At 38.7% G+C, this 18,083-nt stretch overlaps 1 protein-coding gene across 4 annotated transcripts in view; it reads right to left on the reverse strand.

Moving 5' to 3' along the window:
• INPP4B (inositol polyphosphate-4-phosphatase type II B) overlaps positions 1-15,127 on the reverse strand; it is an 813,118-nt gene extending 797,991 nt beyond the window's left edge. For all 4 annotated transcript variants that reach the window (XM_001091644.5, XM_015139258.3, XM_028848782.2 and 1 more), the window contains exon 1: positions 15,035-15,127. The gene's annotated coding sequence lies outside the window, so the exon portion shown is untranslated. The remainder of the gene's footprint in view (positions 1-15,034) is intronic.
• Positions 15,128-18,083: the final 2,956 nt, after the last annotated feature.

Raw genomic sequence — 18,083 nt, forward strand, 5'->3', positions numbered from 1 at the left:
CACACACACAAATAAAACCAAAGCAAACAAACAAAACTTTGCCATTCAAATATCTTAAAATTTTATAATATCTGCCCTCCAGAACTTGTTCTGCCTCTCTAATATTGTGGTTACACTGTCCTCACCCAAGATACTATTCTTTTCGACTGCTGTTTCTCTGTAGAAACTCACAGCCAGTTTAGCCTATGTTTCCATTCACTCTGACAAGAGCTCTCTCCACTTTGGTCTTCACAAACTCAACTCTTCACCTTCCAACACACAGAAAGAATGAATGACCCAGCAAGCTCTTTAAAATAGCCCAGATGAAGTACAACAACAATTTTCGTCTTTAAAAGCTCTTGGAAGCTTGTCGCTGTTGTTGAAATAGCTTTTCCTGTGTAGCTACTGAAATTTGCGGCAGCATCTCTTCGTCCACAGGCCTACTGGTGCCTTTCGGTAGTCCCTATTATGCCAAAGTCACCTTCCCCACCATTGTCTTCAAAACCTCACTGTAGAACGCAAATCAGGGCCTGCCATACTGTGCCTAATAGTCATTCACTTTCTAGACTTGTTGTTGGGAAAAGCCACAGTGCTTTATTTTGAGGGTCAGTCTTTAGTTTTACTCCACACAGCAGTAGCTTGTTCTTCATACTATCCTCTGTGGGAAGAATCTTAAATACACCAGCCAGCCCCATGTTGTTAGCATAAGAGCCATGCAATATTGATAAAGTCAGATTTCACCCTACTCCTCTCCTTCTGTGTACTTAAAGTGCTCTTCTACATATTCGAGTGTTGTATTCTCTGAATATTTGCAGAACTTAATTTTATTTTATCTGCTCCACTTGAACCTAAGTCTCCAAGTCCAGTCATCCAACTTAACAAAGTCACACACAAACTAGAAGGTCCTCATATAAATTGGAAAAAAAGTCAATAATAATTTGTTACCATTCACCGAAGAAGGTGCAATAATATCCCCCTAGGTAGAGTGAAAAGTCTCATCATGAACAGAAACAATTTAGAATTCACCCAAGTACATTATAGCTATACATATTTTTAAGAAAGGGGTAAACATACTTAACATTGTCTATAGCGTGAAGGAAGAGAAAAACTTAGAGTCAGAAATATATTTCCTAAAGAGAAGTACAAACTTCAAGAAACTGAAATAAAATGAAAATATTTATCTATTATGACGCTGTTGCTATTCTACCCGGCCCCCCCCCACACCTACGGAAAAAAAATTAATCATTTCCTATTGAGAAACGTTAATGGTTCTTCCTTTCTGTCATTCATTCAACACGTATGAACTGGACAAGAACTATGTGCTAGGTATTATGCTAAACATTAAGGAGATATTGGTGAAAAATACCAAAACAATTCCCGCCCACATAAAGATTACGGTAGTTTGTGAGTTAAATAATAATGAATTTGTAAGTGTAAGGTGATACAGAAAGAGGGAGTTGAACAGAACTCTGAGGTACCCAAAACTGAAAGGATAATCAGGAAAATGATATTGCAAAGGGTGACAAGGCAAGAAAAAGGGTGAATAAATGGGAGAACTGATGATCTTCTTTCACACCAAAGTTCCACATTTCAGATAAATTGCCATAGCATATACAATTCTGAGCTCACAAGAAATTAAAGAAAATCTCTCCGTGGCAAATTAAAATTAAAATAAATTTTAAAAGAATAAGACAAATATAAAATGCCAGGAAACTACGCCTTGGGGAATTTAAAGCCCAGGTATATGAGAATAGATATTAAGGCCTTAAATCTATGTTATGTTGGTGGATGACCTGAGCCACACATAGAATACGCAATACTCAAAAGTGAAATATCGTTCATAAAAGCTGGGCCGGAAGACTTCTGCCTATCAATAAAGGAACAGCTGAAGAAATCTGTTACTCTCTACCATAGTTCTGAGCATGAAAAAAAATTGACAACTTTCTCTAAAATACTGTTCATATAATCATTCGTTTACATGAGTCCAGGGTTTAAAAGACTCTACTTAGACAGAGAGAGCTAGTGGAAGTCCATGATATCTTACAGGAAAAAAATGCAAATCCTCACTGGAGAAAAAAGATCCTCAACTCAGGTCCCTTAAGAATAGCAGAGTTTAATTTTAGACAAGAGTGGGCTCGCATTGAAAAATGAACATAAACTCAAGAAAACAAGCCATAGTGAGCAAGAGATAGCAGAAACAACCAAAAATTGTTGAACTTCAAGACTTAGATATCAGAGGTAACAGACAAAACATAAATAACTATACATGAAGTGCCCAAAGAAATAAGAGACAGAATTAAAATTCAAAAAAGGAGCAAGAAGTATCAACAATGACAAGACAAGTTTGAAGAGAAAAGAGAATATAATTGGCTGAATATTTTATGTTGACTTGGATCCGCTCTTCTCAGCTTTTCCACCATGCTCTCTGCTCTTGGAAGCTGACCTGTATGAATCATCGCAGCAATCATATAATGACCCCTGACTTCTGATGGACTTTAGCCAATGTGGATCATAGGTAGATCAGAGGGAGGAGGGAGAGTGAGTCCAGGTGTTTATGCCCTTCGCTTTTGCCCTGTGAGGTCTCCAGGAGTGGCTCTACCTTTTGACAGAAGTCATTGCTCCCTCTATGTGGACCTGCTCCACAAAGCCTCCCTTCTTCTTAATTCCAGTGACTTCTCCCTCACTTAGACTTCTGTTGCTGCTATTCCTGAGTTTCAGCACTATTCCTTGTGGTTAGCCTTTATCCTAACCAGAAAAAAAAGACAGAGCACTCCAAAGAAATGGCAATTACACTGACAGTGAAATTCTTAATAGTAACAATAGAAGCCAGAAAACTGTGGAGCAATATCCTCAAAGTGCTGAAAGAAAAACTGTCAAGTTGGAATTGTATAACATTATCATTCAATAGCAAGCTCTATACAAAGCAGTTTAAGACAAACAGAAATCAAGAACATTTACTAGCAATAGACTCTTATTACAACAAATATTCTACTTAGAAAATACCAAAGCTATAGAAAAAAACTAGCATGAGAATTTAATAAAGGGACTGATAAAGTCAATACATTAAAATCAATAATATTTCTATATGCCATTAACAAATAATTAAAACATTACTTTTTAAAAATATACCATTTTAATAACTACAATAAAAATGAGATGTTTAAGAATAAATCTGGCACAAGATGTAGAGGACCTTTCTCAAGCAAATGTTTGAACTCTATTGAAAGACACTGCGGAAGATAGAGATGCATTGTGTTCATGAATACAAAGGTTATCATCAACATTACAAGAGGTCAAGTCTATCCAAACTGATCTAATGATTATAGATATATGTATCTACACATACATAGATACATATATATCTCCAAGATCCTTTTATATTCAAAAATTACATTTAATAAAAGGAAAATTCAGTCTCAAGAAAACCAAAGCAAGAATTTTTCTAAGGGATTAACACAATTTAATATTGCCAAGTGGTCAAGTAAAATGAAGACAGAGAAGTACCTATGAAATGTAATACGAAGTCTCTCTCTTTTAGTGACCTTGACAAAAGCAATTTCACTGGAGTTGTGGAGGTGGAGTCCAGACTATAATGAAATGGGAAGGTATAGAAAATACTGACCACCTCTGCCAAGATCTTTGGCTCTGCCATGGAAGAGAAAAGAAGGCAGCTAGAGGAGAATATGGAGTGGAGAGGGAGTCTTACTGCTTTAATGTGTGGAAATCTTGAGTGTGTTCCCTGCTCAAAGAAAAGAGGCAGAGAAGGAGAGGTGAAGATACTGGAGACAAGGAATAATGGCCACATAGAGATCCCTGAGACTGCAGGAGGAAACAGGATTGAATGCAGAGGTTCAGGGCTTAGTTGACCCATGCAGAAAGAAGAGAATGGCAACAAGATTCAAGAGTGGAGCAGGCACAGTGACTCATGCCTGTAACCCCAGCACTTTAGGAGGCAGAGATGGGAGGATTGCTTGAGTCCAGGAGTTAGAGATTAGCCTACGCAACATGGCAAAATGCTGTCTCTACAAAAAGAAAAAAAAAATTATCCAGGTGTGGTAGCATACGCCTGTAGTCCCAGCTACTAGGGAGGCTGAGGTGTGAGGATCAGGTAGGCCCAGGAAGCAGAGGTTACAGAGAGCCAAGATCACACCACTGCACTCCAGCCTGGGTGACAGAGTGAGACCCTGTCTCAAAAAAGGAAAAAAATAAAAATAGATGCAAGAGTGTAGTAGACTGGGTGGCGGGTTATTAAAGGAACTGCTTGTATTGGCTTCTACTTTTTCTGGAAACAAAGATGTGGCAGGACCTAAGGATACATCCTCCCCTCACACCATTTTCTACTACTCAGCTTTGATGCCAGTAAATTGAGTAATAAATTTCAAAGAAATGGATAAGCAAGAAAATCTCAATACTGCCATGTAGATAGTTATTCCACCAGATCTAAGTCACAGTTGCTCCACGGTTCTATACAGCAGAGTCTTCAAGTGCAGGCCAGATATGGCTTTGCTTTATTTGACTCTACAGAAGTCTTTAGGAAGATAGAACATAAGGGGAAAATAAAGCAGTAAAACTGTGCAGTTCAGAGTGCCATTGAGCAAAAGAATTGTGACTTGTCTGCTTTTGCATATTAAAACATTAATCTCCCCACGGGAGAGAAGCTCTAGTAATTTCTCTGCAAATGTCTTCTACAAGGATTCACAAGGGTAAAGAAAGATTCCTCAGTATCCATTAATTTAAAGAACATGGTACATACAGATCCTTTTGCGTTTTCAATGAATTATGATTAGGCTAAAAACACAAATTCCTCTCATATTTTTCAAAAAGCATTTTTCTTCTTCCCAAGATTAAGCCTCTGTGTTGAATAATCTGCAAACAAACTTCACCTCACCCATCAGCAAATAAATCTGCAATGTTCATGCAATGTTAGTTCACAACAGTCCTCCATTAAGAGATAGAAGATGCTTTATAGAATGAGATATAATCCATGGTTATTTTAATGAAGATTTATCACCCAAGGTGTACTTACTTTTTTCCTATATATATTGTTCTTACAGTATGTATAAATTCCCATCGTATCTGCACTTATAAGTAGCTATGGTACAAATAAACCTTAGCAGCATTAGCACCATCCAGCATAAACAAATCCTTCCCAAAAATAAAATATATTTTGTGCTCGAGACATATCTTCTGAGACAGCAGGAGGGAAAAACAATCCAGCATGTACAGTGGTTTTTCTACATTTAGCTGCCAATTTCTACGGATAGCTTTAGCCAGTGGATTTGACGGAGGTTAACATTTATTTCTACTTATGTGGAATGTGCCGAGTAGAAAATTCAGTGATGAGTAAAATTTTTAAGTGTGCCCGATGTACATAAAATGACCGTGTAAATGAAGCATATTGGGTTCCAAAGCTCTTATGAAAAGCAACAGATGTTTCCTTCCAACTATAATGTGTTTCTGGCCATGAAAAAAAAAAATTGGCTAGAATGTTCAAAATGCATGATTAAAGATTTCCAATTCCTGGGCAATTTTATGATGATTGTCATCATAGGATCTTCAGACAGCATGTATATGTTCAATAGATTGATCCAGTCAGAGCTAAATAACCATTTTCCAATTTACAGAAGAGACAAATGGCAAAGCAAAGGATCCTACAGATACATAAATTGCTTTTAGCCTTTCTGAACTGGAAGTCACCTTCAACTTCATAACCACAAGGGAGGAAGCCCACCTCGCCCCTGCCACCACAGTGGTAAGCCACTCCCAAAGGGCATTTCCTTTCCCATCAGTTGAAGCTCAAGTGAAGAACACCAGTATATGTATTTAAACTGCTTTATGCAGATCAGGGTAACAATATTTGTTTAAATTTAATTTAATTGATTTTAGATGGACCATGTCTATTCACATATCACAGTCTCTACTCCCCAACCCATTGTCTTATACCTAACCCATTTCACATACACACACACACACACACACACACAAATAATTTTTATTGGATTTTTAAATTTCACAAAAGAATGTCAAGTCTACGAATCATGTTTTAGTCAAGTTTTAGGTCTTAAGCAGCCATAAAGTGTATTTGAATAAAAACACTGTCAAAAACCTAACAGTGACAGTATGTTGCTTCCCTTTTGCTGAAGCCTTGTTTTATATGCTATTATGCATAAAGGATCGTTTGGGGAATATATAATCCATTTGGATTTTTTCTAGTTTGGAAGATTTTTTTCTAGGTTTTTTTTTTGTTTTTTTTTTTTCTATTTTGGAAGACTCAAGTTTTTTTAGGGACAGGCAAATAATATACACAAGTGAAGAGGGTCAAGTATATGACAATAGGGAATGGTGGAGACCATGACATGTGAATAGACAAGTTTGTTTAAATTTAAACAAATAAAAAATTTAATGAAAGGAAAACCAAGGTCTCAATATGCAAACAGGTTAAAGATATGAATTAGCACTACAAAGTGAAGTACAAATAAAAATACACATTTCAAAAATGTTCAATCTCAAACAATAGTAGAAGAACATAGTACTTTTTTTATTTGTATAAATTTAAGGAGTACAAATACAGTCTTGTTACATGGATATATTGCATAGCACTTTAAAGCTTAGACTTCTGAGTAAAATCAATCTTGGTCCAAGACCCAATTCTACCACTTACCTGCTGTGTGATCTTGGGTAAGTCACTTAACCTCTCAAAAAATAAGTTTTCTAACATTTAAAATAGGAGTGATAATATTGAGATCATACAGAAAATATCCATCGCAGTGTGATAGCAAAATATTTCCAATAATCTTAAGGTCTAAGTTGAGAGGGAAGGCTAAACAATTGATAATAATTCATAGGCCTAACTATTAAATAGCAATGAAAAGTTAGACAAGTGCTTACAGTCATGGGAATGTGGTGCTTTTTTTTTTTTTTTTTTTTTTTTTTTTTTTCTTTTTTTGAGACGGAGTCTGTCTCTGTGCCCAGGCTGGAGTGTAGTGGCGTGATCTCGGCTCACTGCAAGCTCCGCCTCCCGGGTTCATGCCATTCTCCTGCCTCAGCCTCCCAAGTAGCTGGGACTACAGGCTCCCACCACCACGCCCGGCTAATTTTTTGTATTTTTAGTAGAGACGGGGTTTCACTGTGTTAGCTAGGATGGTCTCAATCTCCTGACCTCGTGATCCGCCCGTCTCGGCCTCCCAAACCAAAGTGCTGGGATTACAGGCATGAGTCACCGCGCTCGGTCCGTGGTTTTTTGTGTTTTTTGTTGTTGTTGGTGGTGGTGGTGGTGGTGGTGGTGGTGGTGGTAAGTATTTATTGCTATGAACCAGAACAGAGCTTATCACAGTACCTGGCAAATAGTAAGTCTCAATCAATAATTCAATTGAATTGAACTATAGAATTCTAAGTGACAAAAAGCAGGCATTCATTTTTCACACACATACACACACACATAATGTATCTCAACTTATCTAAAAGAATCACAGAAACCCTAGAAGTAAATATGATATAATGCTAACAATATTGTCTTTTGATGACTTTTTTTCTGACTCTTTAGGCTTTTCTCTACTTGCCATTTTTTTTTCAATGGAGACTTATTACATTTATAATGAGAAAAATAGTGAGTAGGAAAAAAAAGAAAGAAATCCTAGAAATTGAGTAGAAGCCAACTGTATCCATTATTTCTCATTACACTAATCTGAGTGTATACTATTCTTTACTCCTACTCAAAATATAAAATGGGAAAAAGGATATGAATAGAATGAATAAATTGAGAGGCAGTCTTTAAAACATACCCTATGAAAAAATATTGCAGTACATTTCAAAAAAAGTCAAAAAAGTATGTATCTAATATTAAGAAAATTATACATATGCTTTGCTGCCTATATAACTTGCAAGTATAAAAATCATGCCATGGCATAAACCCTTTAGGTACAAATTACAAATTTTTTTACAATGGAATTATATTTGCTTTTAGATACTTAATGTCACAAAGATTCATACATAGTGGTTATCATCAACTTTTTTAAATCTGTAAACATTCTATTCATTTAAAACTTCAACTCTATATGAAATCCAAAAGGTGTATTTCAGGAGATCCATGACATTCTCCAAGGGGAGAACCAAATAATTTCTCAGATTCCCAAATTCTCAAACACACTCACCACAGACAGCCCTAGAAAGTGACAAAATTTGTCAACCAGTGCATCAAGTTACATGGGGGTGTGGCTGCCAGGCCATTCGCTGGGCTCACTCACTGAAGTTCAGTCTCCAAAAGGATGTGACTTAAATTCACACCACAGGAAAATTATAGCTTACTATATGTCATGTACCTTTAAAGAGGATGGTAAAATCTTTACTCATGTAAAGCTAAGTTTCTGCATTCCATGGGTCTGTTATATCTACAATGTCTGCCGCTTATAAAAGTAAAACTTTGACTGGGTCTGGTAGGCTCAAGCCTGTAATCCCACCACTTTTGAAGGCTAAAGCAGGTGGATAACCTGAGGTCAGGAGTTCGAGACCAGCCTGGCCAACATGGTAAAACCCCATCTCTACTAAAAATACAAAAATTAGCCTGGCGTGGTAGCGTGCACCTGTAGTCCCAGCTACCCGGGAGGCTGAGGCAGGAGAATCGCTGGAACCCAGTAGGCAGAGGCTACACTCCAGCCTGGGCAACAGAGCAAGACTCCATCTCAAAAAAAAAAAAAAATGACATAGAACATAAACTGAAGTCTATACCTCAATCATGTAACAAATTCAGATACTTAATTTATCTAATGCCAAGAGTTCGGACTTTTAAAGTAAAATATGTATAGTGTTTTTACTATAGTAATTATTTTTTAAATTTTCCTTTTTATGATAACTGTATTTGTAAATAACTGCTTCGCAAGTCTATTTCTTTTGATGTAACTTCTAAGGTTTGCCTCCAAAAACTCCTAAGAGGGAAAATGTGAGTGGGATTGTAAATGAAATGAGAATGGCCACGATTTGACAATTATTGAAACTGGCTGATGGGTGTGTGGGAGTTCATTGTACTACTCTATTTTCCACCTTTGAAATGTTACATAATAAAAAGCTTTTAAAAAAGGAAATGCATTTCTTAATTATGCCAATTTGGGTTCATTAACTTATTTTCTTTGTTCTCCATTCTTACAATAGCCACATCCAGTGAACATGGCTGAAATGTCCACCACATTGATCTTGAGGACATTCCAACCAGACACTTAAACAATACAGAGAATGCATTCTGATGCACAGATGACAGAATAAATTAATTTACTCTGCTATGTCCCATAATTTAATTATTCAGCCAAAGGCAGGGGTGTATATATCCAGATTAACCAAGAAGAAATTGTAAAACAGGTTTCAGCTGTCATTGAAACCAATAAATTATAGTACTGCATGGCTGATTCAATTTGGTCATTGGTGACCAGGTCATCACTATAACAGAGAACATTAAGGGATCTACTGAAGCATCACTGAGGTAATTTGCATTTTTTCTGCATTCTTCCAAGGGCAATGCAACAGAAAAAAAATTAATAATTATAGTCTTTGATTCCTAGAAAAAAATAATTTGCTCAGCAGATGCTGTGAGAGGATTAGGATTAAAAATGCAAATGGTTAATACAATGTCTATTTTAGAATAATCATATGCTTTTTTCTATCATGTTCATTTAATTTTCTTTTTTCCTTTCTCTTACCCAGACACAAATAGAATTTTAGCATATTTAATTTAATTAATTCCTAACAGTTCCTCACATAAGCAGACCTCCCATAAAAGCAGAGTGTGTTAAATATTACAATCAAATCCTTAAAGTATTACTCATAATCGATCTTCTGATTATACTACTAAGAATTTAGGTGCCTGTTGACTTTAATTTTATTAACTCACTATGATATAAATCAATTATGTTTAAAAGAAAAGCTTTAAAAAAATGAATATATTGTACTTATAATGACTCAAGGTTTCTAAGCATTGCACACTGCCACCTAGTGCTGAATGTCTCTTTAATGCCAAATGCATAATGGATGTCTTCAACAAAGTGGAAATGCTGTAATTTAAACCAAATTTATTCAGAATGATGGTCTAAAATAATTTATTCATAATTTCTTCAAAATAAGAATGCTATTGGAAGTAAATGAAATGACACATACCATAAAATCACCCCTATCTCAAATTAAAATTTAAAAGATCTGAGTGGATCAGTTAATATAAAAAATTGTAAGTTTTGTTAATAAAGACATACTGTCTTTTTAAAAACAAAGTGATTTCCAGGTTGCATTAATGAAGACAAGAAATTTTTACTTTTTTTAAAAAAGTGATTTTTAACTACTGTGCATCAACTATGCAACTATTCTCTTATGAATGTGATGCGTGCTCATTTCTAAGTGGAATATGTCGTTATCTAGCAAGTTTTGCATAAGAAGATGTTGAAAAAGACATCATAGAGTGTTAACTTATCACTAATAGTACTTTAAAGCTTTCTTGAAATAGCCATAATCTCCACGCACCTATAAGTTCAAACTTCAATTAAAGATCCCACTGATTTTTAGTCCTACTTTATTTTTATTTTCCCAGCATTGAATAGTTTTTGTGTTTTGGTTGTTCTAGTGGCTACAGCTCATCTCTGATCTTTTGGCTAAGAAAGCAAAGCTCCATGAAAATGAATGAGAACCATTTTGAAAGAACTAAAGGAAAGATTGCTATTGATGGTCAGGGAGTATATTCTATTTGATTCATTGTATTCTAAAATGGTAGTCCCCAAGTCTGATCTACTTAATGCACTACAACTATCTATTCTAAGAACTAAAGTGAAAGGCTCATATTTCTGTCAAATTCTTCATAGTAAAAAATATTAAGATGATTCCCTGTAAATGATTGTCGCTTAACATTGAAAAACTCACACTCTCTTTTGAGAAACATAAAAATCTCGAAGTTCTCCTTCAAAGCTATTCAAAATGTATAAATAAATGATCTATTATAAACAACTAGTAAACAAAAATTTAAAAAAATTATATTTTCTTTTGATCTTGGAAGATACTTTACATCGATGCTGTTACTCCAATCATTAGAAGTCAGCATGACAATTAAAGTTGTCTGTGTATCTCACAAACTTTTCTATCCTTGTGAAACAACAAAGAACAATATTGAGTAATTTCACCATTGTTTGTTGCGTTGCTTTATTTTCATAACCAGAAGAGCATGTAAAGATAGATAGACATAGATAGATGATAGATAGATAGATAGATAGATAGATAGATAGATAGATAGATAGATAGATAGATAGATACTCTCCTTTTAAGGGAGGAGATGTTGCCCTCATTCCCTTGAATATTATTGATTTAGATAATTCCCAAAGAAATGTATCATCAAAACTACATGATTTGAAAAACTTCTCAAAATTTCCTTTAATCGGTTTAAACAAATTACTGCCAATTCTATTTCACTTAGTTCTGCATAGGGCTATTTAAAGACTTTCAATACACAATCAGGAAACCAAGTTGGCGTGGCTGCCTAATACAGAAGATAGAATTTACTCAAAATGTTGCAACTCAAGAAACTCAGTTTGAAATATATTATTTAAGGACACACACTGTATTGAAACACAATTCACATCATGCTGGAATGACATCTATCATAACAGCTAATGTTTGGTGAAATAACACAGTCCATTGAAAAAAATCTAAAGTTCTGGCTCCTAGATATGCCATTGGCCTTATGGTATGCCATTGATAGTGAGATACTTTCAAGAATATATATATTATATATTTATAAATAATCCTAACATAACATAATATACTGGATATACATAATCCATGTATATTATATATATAATATAATCCATAAAATTTCCTAAACATTTTAAATGCTTCTTTTAATCCACAAGGTAGTGAAAATACATTTTAAAAAATAAACTAACATACCTTGATTCAAGTGACAATTGCATCTGAGACTGAAAGAGTAATTAAAATTTTTGCACATATCTTAATGTCTTTTCCAGTTATATACTGATCTTTTCTAGGTATATACTGATCTAAAGTTTTAGAACTCAAAGACTATATGTACTTTGCACAACAAAATTCAATCATAGCATCATCATTTGGATTTATCTAAAAATAAATGTTTAAACTAAAATTGTTTAATAATCTCATGTCTGAAGCCTAAATATTATAGTATATACGATTAGAGTATGCTCTAAAGAGTTCTCTAATCAAAGGTTTCTAACTCGACATTTTTTGAAAGTATTAACAAAATGGCCTATGGAAAGATTCCTTAAGGCTTTAGAAAGATATACAGGACATGTTGAAAAACTAAGGTACATAATACAGAAGAGACTCACACAGCTTTCACCTGAACATTTAACTTGAGATTATTTAAAACAGGGCATTTCTGTCTATTAAAATCCTCATAGTTGTGAAAGACAAGAATTTATTTTATACAGATTAGGTATGATATTTGTATACCTAATATTAGTACTACTGGGCATTACTCACTATGAAATAAGAAAATGTAATAGATATTCAGTAAGCATTTTACTTACTAATTATGATTCCACAATTTCTTTAAATTTTTGTTCTCAGATGTCAAATACTTACCTAGAAACGGCCACTCATTTAGCTGCTATGAGTTTTAAGATCAGTTGGCAGGTTTTTTTTCTGTCTTTCAAAGAATTGCCATCTTGAGTTCTGCCTCAAGGTAGTGAAAGTTAACTTTGTTACCCATCTGGGGATTTATAGTACTTATACTAGAAGATACTCCAAGGTTTCAGAAAGGAATTAATTACTTTCAAGTTGCACAGTTTAGAACAAATATCTGGCTTTTCCCTAAGCTTAATGATTTTCCATTTCATGCAACTAAAATATAATAGCATTATTTTATAAACAAGTTTAACTGATGATTCTATGATATTAGAGCCATTTAGTGTTTTGACAAAAATCTTATGAGAAATGAAGTCATTCAGTTTGCAGCCCCAAACTGAAGCTCGAACACAACATTTTAAAAGTATTTTCTGCCTATACCTTTGACTGCGTGCTACTTTAAATAGAGGGACAAGACTAAATGGTCTATCTGGTTGTTCTTATACTTTATAAAGAGTTAAAAGCAAATTTGAGTTATAAATATGCACATCATAATGATCATTAGTTTATCACAAATAAATATTGATTTGCTTAATCAAAGAGAATACTCTCCTGGAATAAGGGCAGTATTTCAATCAGCAAACATGTTTCTTAATGACACTGAGCATTTAGCCTATCTTCACATACACATTTCATAACCTTTCAAGGACAATCTTCTAAATCACATTTTAAAGAAATACACTGAAAAAGCAATCCATTTTGCAATAGCATTTCACATTACTACAAATTCATGAAGTTAAACCTTTAATGCCCATGTACCTTTCACAAAACTATTGATCATTCCCTAACAATGCTTTACCGGATTTTATCACAAAGGAACACATAATATATGTATGTGCATCAATGCATAAAGGAGAGGATGCATTTCTTTGTATACTATGTGAACTGACAATGCCCACTTGCCCAGTCCTTGCTTTACTCAACTTCTTACACATCATCAGCCAGCTGCCCTGTTGAGGATTCCTTGCACCTTTTGTGCTGCTTTATCATTGAGTCAGATTACTACCATTTCTGGTCCAGAACTCATTAAGAAAATTCCTTTTTCAAGCAAGGTCTTTGAAATGTAGTTGTACACCTATGAAAGAACTATCTGGAGCTTATCTTGAGAGAGAGAGAAGATGAATTTATCCTCTGTCTTTAGGCTTTTTCTTACAGAGCCACACCTTTATAAACAAGTTCTGTCTGTCATACTGAGAGGAAGGAGATACTCAAAATGTAACATCTGGAGTCATAAAATGTAATGACCTCAAATACCATTCTAGAAAGAGAAATGAAAACTAGTTCTGGTTAGGGAGAAGATAAGAGAGTAAAAGGAGCAAATTTACATCATTAAAACAAGAGTAATAGAAAACCCTACCGGGTTTTTCCAGTAAGTTTTGTGCAGCAGCAGCAACAACCTAAACAATACGTGCTTCCTCACCCTCTTGTCCCCGAAGAGAAACTGCTGGGCCCCTCCTCACCGCCTCCCCAGGAGCAGAGACTATTGCCCCCAAGGAAGGGAGAATTCAGAAGCGTGGGAAGGGGGAAAAACAGGTATATGTGGTTCTAGCATCCTCATCTTCATATCAGCTACCAGCCTGTAAGTACATTCAGGAAGCAGGCTCCCAGACATTCTCCGGCCCTGGGCCCTGCCAGAGGTGCCAGAGAGCTTGAGGAGCCTGCGGCATAGTTCTCAGACCCGAAACAATGACCTCCCCACTCCAAACCCAGGCACTCTCGCGCCAAGGCCCTAACCTCTCAGCGAGACCTCTTTGGGGTAGGACAAGAGATGCTGCCTGATGGCCGAGAGAAGACATGCCAGGCTTCTCTGCCAGAATGAGTTGTTGAGGGTGGGATGAAGGTGGTCAAGGAGATGGGCTATTTAATTTTAAAACAAAAAAACAAGGCAACCAGGACCCCCAACACCAGTCACCCTCACTCCCCACCACTGTCCCTATTCCTTAAAGGACTTCTTCGGAGGCCGGCGGCGGCGGCGGCGGCAGCTTGCGATCATCAGGATTGGGAGTGAGAGCGAGTGCCCGGGCCAACCTCAGCGTCTCTCAGGGACAGCGCAGGTGGGCGCAGCCTTGGAAGGTCAGCGAGGCCAGAGCTCAGAGTTCCACGGGGACCCGGAGAGTGTGCGTGTGTGAGTGAGAATGCGAACACGCGCGCTCGCCAGGCGGAGGGGCGCTCGGCGAGAGGGTAGGCGCGGCGACAGGGGTACCCCAGCAGTCAAGGAGAGACAGCACCCCCCACCCTTTAAGCTAAAGAGCTGGAGGGGTGATGGAGGCTGCAAGACTGAGAAACTTGATGCAAAACAGACAGGCTTCCCCCTCCAAGACGTGCCGCCACGCTCTCAGACACGCTCCCTCGCCTTCCGGATTACCCACCACGAGCCACTCCACCCTGCAAAATTCCCCACCGAGCCCTAGGATCCCAGGCGGGTAATTACCTCTCCCGGAGGCGGAGTAGGGGGCGGCAGCAGCAGCAGACACTTTTAGCCTGACTTTCCTGCGTTCGCTTGTGAGCCTGTGAGCGTGTGCGCGCCCAGGAGGAGCTGTAACCTGCTATTTATAGACCGAAGCCTCAGCACCCGGGGCTGAGAACCCGGAGGAAACTAGCAGGCGGCGGTGACGGCGCAGGGCGCGGGCCGCGGCTTCGCGAGGCTCCAGCAGCTCCCCCAGCCTCTGGCTTCGGCCGCGCTCCCTGCTCGCTCCACGCCTGCCAGCCCCGCGCGCGCCCCAGAGAAGTTGTCACCAGCGCGGCTGGCTCTCCGGCTGCTCACACGCCCCCTGGCACAATTGCTACTTTCTTCCCCCCCCAACCCCCACCCTCCCCGCTCCTCTTCCTCCTCCTCTGCTCTCTCCAAGCGGTCTCCTCCCAATGTCACCAGCGACCGAGTAGAGGCGGCCGCGGCAGCGACAGTCGCGCAACTGGCGCAGCTCGCTTCCCGCTACTGATAGAGCGGAGACGGTGGCCGGGCTGCCCACCCCGAAATCACCACGCTGGCTCCGTGTGCTGAAACCCCGCACCCCGACCCCTTTCTGCGGCCCCTCTGCCCGCTGGGTCTGACACCCAGACTGGGCTGTGGGATCACCGCTACCGCGAAGAGGGGAGACCCGAGGCCGCCACGCTGCCGCGGGGGCAGGAGAAACCACAGAGAAAGAACCCGCGGGAGGAAGAAAGCGCCCCAGTCCTCGGCCTATGGCAGCGCAGTCCCCAGACCGAGGGTTTTTTGAAGGGGCTTGGAATCCCTGCTGTCACTGCCTGCGTCTAGGCATCCATTCACGCCCGCGGGACCCCCGTCTGCAGCCGCGCTGGGACCCCTGTCTCTTGCCTCTCCTCCCCCTTGCCCCGGGCGGAGGTCGGGCTGGGGAGACCAGCTCAGAACAGCCCTCGGCCACCCACCGCCAGTCCCCACGTCGCGGCGGGTGACTGAGGCCGAGATGCTCCCAACTGGCCTGTGACATGCCTTTGATATCCCTGGTGCGTGGGGACAAATCCGCCCTGAGTGTGTTGGGGTATCAGGAAAACGGGGTATGTAAGCAAGCGCTCTGGACGGAGACTAAAACTCCCCCACTTCCTAGCCAACAAGCCCACAGGGGAAAGCACGCACCCTGGTTATTCCCGGCTGTGTAGGGTGTGGGGCAAATGACTCTCCCCATCTGCGCCTTACAGGTGCCACCTGGCGGCTCTCTCGGAAAGCTTTTGATGGAGCCATTCAAAGGTAAAGGTGCCCAGAGTCAGCCCATAAAGACACCCCAGCCCTCCTCCCTGAGGGCGTTTTAAATTCACAGTTTAAATAAAGCAGTGTACGAATGCTTGTACACAAGTGTTACATTTGCCATGCAAAAAGACTGGAATCTCAAAGTCAGGACAGTGAAATCAATTTGGGTTAAGTCGGGGCTTAACAGTTTCACAAACTAGGAAGCTGTATGTACCCCCAGCGGTCACCCCTGCTGTCACTGCCTGCATCTAGGCATCCTTTCACTCCTCAAACATTTGACCATCACATTATAAGCCTTGCCAGTGAGGACAGGGACTTTGCGGGGGGTTTTGTTTTGTTTTTGTTATTTTGGAGGGGGGAGTTGTTTGTTCGTTTCATTTATTTTTCTCACCACTCTGCTCCCAGAGCTTGGGACAATAACTAATATTCTGTAGTTTCAATAAATGTTTATAGAATCAATTAATAAACACTATAGGCCAGAAATTCCTTGGCGCCCCTGAAGCCCTTCCCTTTGTTTCTCTTCAAGCCTTTTCTCCTATGCTCAGCCTCTATCCCAAGTGAGCTGAATGCAGAGAGATAGGAGAGTGAGGAACAAATAAATAATCCCTGTCAAGATGTGAATCAGCTTTGAGAAGCCATCACACAGTTAGATTTCTCCTCCATGGGGCAGCACTGAACACACCCATCTCCAAGCAGTGGGTAAGTTCTGTTCATAGAGATCTGCTGGAAAGATGATAGAACTTTCTCACTGGGCGGTTTCTGATTTTTCTCACAAGAGAGACATTGAAATAATATCAGGACATTAGGATGTCAGAGCTTTGTTACTAAATTGGAAATATAGTTAACATATCTGTCCTCTAACTTTAAGTGGAAGAGTGTGTGTGTGTGTGTCTGTGCACGTGTGTGTGTTTATGAAGACTACAGCAGCAATGCCAGAAATACCAAACCATACCTCCTAAAAGACTGAATGGTAAATAAATGCAGTTACTGATTCTATGGAAATCAGTTTAAAGTGAGATGCTTAGATGACCCTATTATAATTAAAGTCCAGACATGGACCATGCTGCTGAAGTCCTTTTACACGGCGGCTGAGAAATATGTGACTTACCTATGCATATCATGTAAGAAGTTTGAATTCTGGGAAAACAGAGAATATGAATCAGGATGCCATCAGATGCATGTACCACAAGGCATTTTTAAAAATCCATCAATCATCCTGATATTTACCTTTTTTAGTTATTTGGTGGCTTTTTCCTTGAATAAGCCTGGAGGATTCGGATGCTTCCACGGTTTAATAAACTCATTCAGCATTCACTTTTACAAACCTTGAACTTTTGCCCACTTGTACCCCCAAAACATAACTCCATTTGCCAATGAAGGACAAAATATTTTTCATCTCCTTTTGAAATATCTTTGTAGGGCCAGAAGTCAAAGGTGATTCCCTGCAGGTACCTTGCTGTCTAAAACAATAAAATCAAGCTAGGATCTACAGGGCTGTTGTCACACTCTCCTTTGCAGTGAAGCAGCCTACACTGTCTCCATAGATTCATTGTTCCTCTAGATTTTTATCTCAGGTGAGATTAATATGACATCATATCTACACTTTTATGATCCTTCACTATTCAAAATCTCTTCTAGAATATAGCACCAAGCATCATGTAGGTTTTTTAATGCTTATTCAGTTATGTTAATGTAACTCATAAAGTAAGTCTTTGTTTTCATCTCAATTTTTAAAAACTTAAACATTACAGAAACTTTGTTATGTATACATTAG

This window comes from Macaca mulatta, chromosome 5 (genome assembly GCF_049350105.2).
Source record: "Macaca mulatta isolate MMU2019108-1 chromosome 5, T2T-MMU8v2.0, whole genome shotgun sequence".
Classification (NCBI taxonomy): domain Eukaryota; kingdom Metazoa; phylum Chordata; class Mammalia; order Primates; family Cercopithecidae; genus Macaca; species Macaca mulatta.